Raw genomic sequence first — 7,180 nt, 5'->3', positions numbered from 1 at the left:
TATTTGTGCTAGTTTAATTTTTTAGTTAGGTCGTTTGCTTACATCTGGTCTTAGTACCAGTGTATGCAGGGTCGACGAGGTCTAGGAACCCCATTACACCCATTTGTTGACAACCCAGAGAGAATTTTACATTCTCATCGAAGTTCGGCAACAATGGCTGACATGGATCCTCCACCTCCACCCCCAGTTCTTTCACGCCCTCTGCGGGAATACTTCATTCCCACAGACTATGTTCAGGCATCCTGCATTCGGAGACCCGATGTAGGAGCGCCACATTATGAGATTAAGGCCAGCATTATTCAAATGCTTCCATCCTTTTATGGCCTTAGTCATGAGGATCCCTACCGACACTTAGATGAATTCCTCGAAATCTGTTCTACTGTTAAGATACAGAATTTCGATGATGATGCGTTGAGGTTGACTCTATTCCCTTTTTCATTGAAGGACAAAGCCAAGTATTGGCTAAAGTCCTTAGATTCTGTAGAAATAGAGTCCTGGGATCAGTTGCAACAGGAGTTTCTTCGGAAATACTTTCCCATTGGTCGCACGAACCAATATCGTAGAGCCATCACTAGCTTTTCAGAGCTAGATGGTGAGCGCTTTCATGAGACCTGGGAGAGAATGAAGGATCTCCTCAGGAAATGCCCCCATCATCAGGTGCCGAAATGGCAACTGGTGCAGAGTTTCTATGATGGATTGTCTGACAAGAATCGTCAGATGATCGACTCTTCATGCGGTGGGACATTCATGCTGAAGAGCGAGGACGAAGCATGGAGGCTATTTGATACATTGGCTGAGAATTCACTCCACCATGCTTCGAGCTCTCATTCTGATAGAGCCACACCCAACATTCAGAAGAAAGCTGGCGTTCTTGAGATTGGTCCATCTACTGCACTACAGTGTAAAGTAGACATGATTGCTCAGAAGCTGGACCAGCTTCTCTCAGGACCATCCACTACACAGCAGGTGTGTACTCTTTGTGCCAGTCCGGCACACGAGATCACTGAGTGCCCTTCAGCAGCTCAGTACCCTGAATTTGTTCAAGAACAAGTTCAGGCAGCTCAGGGTTACGTCAGACCGCCAAATAACCCATTTTCATCGACATATAATCCGGGTTGGCGTAACCATCTCAATTTTTCTTGGAAGAATCCACAGTCTTCTATACAGATGCCTTCTTCCTCTCAGCCAGTTCGGCAGCCATCTTTTACTCAGCCATTTCAAAGACCGAACTATGCTCAGTCTTCTTCTTCTTCAGTTCCTTCCCCGATTCAGCAGGAGTCTGCCCCGCAGACATCTTTTGAGGAGAGACTTCTCCAGGCATTCCAAGAGGTGAAAACCTCTAATCAGAACGCCTTCGAGAAGTGTAGCCAGATTTTGAGCTCGCATACGCAGTCCATTGCGAAGTTAGAGTCGCAAATGGGACAGTTAGCTGAGGCTATTAGTAGGAGACCCGAGGGTACATTGCCGAGTCAGGCTGTCATGAACCCGAAGGGTAAGGACCAGATGACTGGAGGCCTATTTCATACTGAGACACAGCAGCAGGCTAAATCAGTTATGGCCTTGAGGAGTGGACATGAGTATCACGTTGAGAGTAGAGAGAAGATAGAGGAGCCAGAGACCATTGTTTCACCTACGTCGGCTCAATCATCATCCCCATCCCCATCCCCATCCCCATCATCACCTTCATCATCTTTATCCTCAGAGAAGAAGAAGGATAGGAGTGAGCCTTCTCGCAAAGAGGAGGAGCCAGCAGAGTATATTTCCCCACCACCCTATCCCAAAGCATTAGAGTCTCCTGGTTATAGAGGGAAGCAAGGTGCGAAGATCCAGGACATGCTTGATATCTTCAAGCATGTGTAGATCAACCTACCTTTGCTCGATGCTATTCAGCAGGTGCCGGCTTATGCCAAATTCCTGAAGGAGCTATGTACGCAAAAGAGGAAATCCAGAGAGCGAGTTCCTAACAGGGTCCATCTGACTGAGCAGGTGAGTTCAGTACTTCAGCATCAGACACCACCAAAGCTCAAGGACCCTGGAGCCCCTATCATTGCTTGTACTATAGGGAACATCCGGATAGAACGCGCATTGCTCGATCTTGGAGCAAGCGTGAACATTCTGCCCGGATATTTCTTTGATTCTTTCGGGTTAGGGGAGATGAGATCGACTCCGATTACACTTCAACTGGCAGATCGTTCCGTCAAGGTACCGAGAGGTGTCTTGGAGGACGTACTAGTTAAAGTGGATGACTTTTATTTTCCAGTCGATTTCATTATCCTTGATATGGAAGGAGTAGACAGCCAGCACCAGACTCCGATTATTTTAGGCAGACCATTCTTGGCGACTGCCAATGCGTGCATCAATTGTAGAACTAGAGCCATGGATCTCTCATTTGGCAATAGGAAGGTAAAGCTGAATATTTTCAATGCCGCGATGGGACCAGCAGGAGACATGGACTGCTTTCATGTAGACATTGCACAGGAGTTAGTGGAGGAGCAGACCGAGTTGTACATTACTGAGGATTCTTTAGATTTGTACCATATAGAGAAGAATAGCGGTGTAGATAGTGTAGATGTGTCTAGAGTGTCGTCGGAGAGACCACCTTGGGGAGCAGTCAGGGAACCTCTTCCACCACTTGCGGAGACCCCCGCCAAATCGTCGATCGAGTCGCCTCCGAAACTTGAGTTGAAACCCTTACCGGATTCACTCAAGTATGCATACCTCGGAGATGATGAGACTCTGCCTGTGATCATCTCGTCCTTGCTCACTGAGGAACAGGAACAGAGATTGCTGACTATTCTTCGAGAGCACAAGGCAGCGATTGGATGGAGAGTAGCGGATCTAAAGGGGATTGATCCTTCATTCTGCATGCATAGGATCCATTGTAATGAGGAAATCAAGCCATTTAGGGATATGCAGAGAAGGCTAAATCCCAACATGAAGGAAGTGGTGAAGAAAGAGGTGGTGAAGTGGTTGGATGCCGGAATCATTTACCCTATTTCTGATAGTCAGTGGGTCAGTCCGATTCAAGTTGTGCCGAAGAAGTCAGGACTCACTGTGGTTGAGAATGAGAAGGGTGAGAGAATTCCGATGAGGACCACTACAGGATGGCGAGTCTGCATCGATTATAGGAAGTTGAATGTGGCAACTAGGAAAGATCATTTCCCATTGCCATTCATTGATCAGATCTTAGAGCGACTCGCAGGACAGAGCTACTACTGCTTTCTAGATGGATATTCAGGATACAATCAGGTAGCTGTCCATCCTGACGACCAAGAGAAGACCACGTTTACATGTCCTTATGGCACCTTCGCATTTAGACGTATGCCTTTTGGGCTCTGTAATGCTCCGGCTACTTTTCAGAGGTGCATGCTTGCTATCTTCTCGGACATGATTGATGATGTGATGGAAGTTTTTATGGACGACTTTTCAGTGTATGGCTCTTCTTTTGAAGATTGCCTCCATAAACTTGCTCGAGTACTGAGTAGGTGTGTGGAGACCAATCTCGTCCTGAGTTGGGAAAAGAGCCATTTTATGGTCCAGGAGGGGATTGTGCTAGGACACATTGTGTCCAAGCGTGGTATTGAGGTTGACAGAGCAAAGGTGGAATCCATTTCTCGTTTGACTCCACCCACCTCTGTGAGGCAGATTCGATCATTTTTAGGGCATGCGGGATTTTACAGGCGGTTCATAAAAGATTTCAGCAAAATTTCTCAACCGCTTTGCACGTTATTGGAGAAAGACCAACCCTTTGTTTTCGGTGAGGATTGTATGAAGGCCTTTGAGATTCTCAAAGAGGCCTTTAGTACTGCACCTATTTTGAGACCTCCAGATTGGACTCTTCCATTTGAGATTATGTGCGATGCATCTGATTATGCTATGGGGGCCATTTTAGGACAACGCATTGATAGGAAGCCCTATGTGATCTACTATGCGAGTAGAACTCTGTCTGATGCCCAGATGAATTATACTACGACAGAGAAGGAACTACTTGCGGTAGTTTTCGCATTGGATAAATTTAGGTCCTATTTACTCGGTTCGAAGGTGGTTGTCTATTCTGATCATTCTGCATTGAAATATTTGTTGAATAAGAAAGACACCAAACCGAGATTAATTCGTTGGGTCCTACTACTACAGGAGTTTGATCTCGAGATTCGAGATAAGAAGGGAAGCGAGAATGTAGTAGCAGACCATCTTTCCAGACTGATCGTGGAGACCACGCAGGATCAGAGACCGATCAGTGATTCTTTCCCCGACGAGCAGATCATGTCAGTCAGTACATCGCAGTTACCCTGGTTTGCAGATATTGTGAACTATCTGGTTTCGAGGCAGATACCTGAGCATTGGAACAAGAATGAGCGTGAGAGGTTCCTATCTCAGGTGAGGCACTATTATTGGGATGAACCGGAGTTGTTCAAATACTGTGCAGATCAGATCATTAGGAGATGCGTTCCGGAGGAGGAATACCAGTCCATTTTGAATTTTTCCCATTCGTTAGCCTGTGGAGGGCATTTTAGTAGTAGGAAGACGGCTGCAAAGGTTTTGCAGTCAGGATTTTATTGGCCCACACTCCACAGAGACGCTCATGAGTTCTGTAGGCGATGCCTGCGATGTCAGCAGATTGGAAACATGTCCAAGAGGGACATGATGCCCTTGCTACCGATTTTGATAGTCGAAATTTTTGATGTTTGGGGCATTGATTTCATGGGACCATTTCCGCCCTCATTCGGAAATTTATATATTCTGGTGGCGGTTGATTATGTGTCCAAGTGGGTCGAGGCTGTGGCCACCAAGACCAATGATCACAGAGTAGTGCTTAAGTTCATTAAGCACAACATTTTCAGTCGTTTTGGAGTGCCACGTGCGATGATTAGCGATGGTGGCAAGCATTTTAGGAATGTTCAGATAGCTTCTCTGCTGAGAAGATATTCTGTCAATCATAGATTCACCACTCCATATCATCCGCAGACTAGTGGACAGGTTGAAGTGTCCAATAGGGAGATTAAGCGAATTTTAGAAAAGACAGTTCGTCCGGACCGCAAGGATTGGTCCCAGCGCTTAGATGATGCACTTTGGGCATATAGAACTGCATTTAAGACTCCCATTGGCATGTCCCCGTATCGCCTTGTATTCGGGAAAGCATGTCATCTTCCTGTCGAGTTAGAACATAGAGCGTACTGGGCTATCAAGAAATTAAATTTTGACCTCACCCAGGCTGGCAAAGAGAGAGCACTGCAGCTCTCAGAATTAGAGGAACTCAGGAATGATGCATATGAGAATGCCAAATTATACAAGGCTCGCACAAAAGCATTTCATGATAAGCATATTGTCAGAAAAGTGTTTGAGCCAGATCAGAAAGTGTGGCTATACAATTCTCGTTTACATTTATTCCCAGGGAAGTTAAGATCGAGATGGACAGGACCATACATTGTAAAAGAAGTATTTCCCCATGGAGCAGTGACATTATTCGATCCTATGACCCAAGGTACATTCAAAGTAAATGGGCAAAGATTGAAGCCATTCATTTCAGATGCCTTACAGGATGGTGAGTGTGAGATAGTGCATCTCACGAAGGCATGAAGATTCGACCAGAGGGATGTATCATATGTACATTATTTATTTTTCATTTCAGAGTTTTTATTTATTTAGTATTTCATTTCACATGTGCTAATTTGTGTTTTGATGTATGCAGGATGAACTTAACAATTAGTGTATCAATTACCAGGTACAGAGAAGAGTTTTCAAAGAATTCAAGAATCAGAGGAAAATCAACTTCAAAAGCTCAGAGCAAATCAGGTTGTATCTATCCTTTCTCCCATATTTTTGTTAGTGTCTTTTAATGTGCATTTGCATTACATTTTTATTCATTTTGTATGCCACTAGAGACAGTGTCATTCAAGCATGGGGGGGTGGTTTAGATGCATGCACACAAAAATACACAAAATTTTTTTTTTGTATGACTGGTAATCAAAGTAGGCATTTAAGAACAAAGTGTAGCATATATGATTGTTTTTGGCATAATCTAACAGTTTAAAAATTTTTTAAGCCCCATAAATTTTTTTTTCTGAACTGAATCAAATATAGTAGTTGTTTATGAGATAATTCAAAGAAAAGATAGTATTTGATTGTTAGAAAATTTTGAATCACTTTTGTATAAGTATGCACAGTATGTTTTGTGAAAGAAATAAGCAATGGAAAGATGGGTTTGAAAAATGAGTTTAAAATAATAGAGTTACGTTTAGTTGTTGATGTCTTTGTGAATCCTAGTAGTAGAACTCAGACACGAGATGAAGTGTTTGAGTATCTTAACGAAAAGGATAACGAAGGAGATCATCTCTTGTCTAAGTCGATATCTGTGGCCTTTGTAGTTCGAGTAAGTAGAATCTGAAGGGTGTTTTACATCTGGTGCCCCAAAGCCAGCTGGTTTGGGAGCCACCGGTTCGAAAGCTTGTTACATGGACTGCATAGAAAGCCTAAGAGATAGAGACATTGCACATGACAAGAGGAAGACTATACGTAAACTATTAGAATAGAAGGTCTAGTGACTCGAGCAATTAAGTCTGAGGGATACTCTGTATCTAGTGCCCTAAGGTCGGCCGACTTGGGAGTCACTGACCCAAAGCTCGCTACACGGGTCACGAAAACTGACTATTCGAAATAGTGCTCATATGAGAAGAATGCGCAAGAGATCAAAAGTTGAAAATGAAAGAAAAAGAATGTGCTGAATGAGAAAATTTTCATTGCTTAAGTATATATGTGCATTACTGTGCAGAAAATATACAAGTGAGAATAAATGAGTAAAACATGAGAATACTTGACTTTCGGAGAAAAATCATGAACTAGCTACAATATTAGAAAAGTGAAGGAAAAGAATTTTTACTGTGGAGGCATGAGATTTTTAAACTTGTTTTGAGAATGTCAATTACATGAAATATTTGTTACGACTGCATTCTTAAGAGCCTAATATTTTTGAAAGATCATCCTTGCATTTTATTGATGTTTGTGGGTAGCATCGCTGCAAACCCTCACGAGACCTTACTCGTCCACTAGTGTAAGCTAGGGGTTTAAAGGGCTTGTTGCATACGCTAAATGCAACCGTGATTCCTACGAAAGTGAGGTAGTATTATGCATTCATGTTTAGCATTTCTTGTCTTCAGTGCATATCATGATTAGGGTTTGTTAA

The 7,180-nt window shown here is 43.4% G+C and overlaps 1 non-coding gene across 1 annotated transcript; it reads right to left on the bottom strand.

Annotated features, from left to right (window-relative positions):
* Positions 1-556: 556 nt before the first annotated feature.
* Positions 557-659, bottom strand: LOC149829984 (small nucleolar RNA R71). Its single transcript, XR_016433974.1, has one exon. It is a non-coding gene; the product is annotated as a small nucleolar RNA R71 (small nucleolar RNA).
* Positions 660-7,180: the final 6,521 nt, after the last annotated feature.

The sequence above is a fragment of the Nuphar pumila genome, chromosome 8, assembly GCF_984573655.1.
Source record: "Nuphar pumila chromosome 8, dmNupPumi1.hap1.1, whole genome shotgun sequence".
In the NCBI taxonomy this organism is placed as follows: Eukaryota; Viridiplantae; Streptophyta; class Magnoliopsida; order Nymphaeales; family Nymphaeaceae; genus Nuphar; species Nuphar pumila.
The sequence above is the reverse complement of the archived record's forward strand: the minus strand, read 5'-3'. Positions and strand labels throughout refer to the sequence as shown.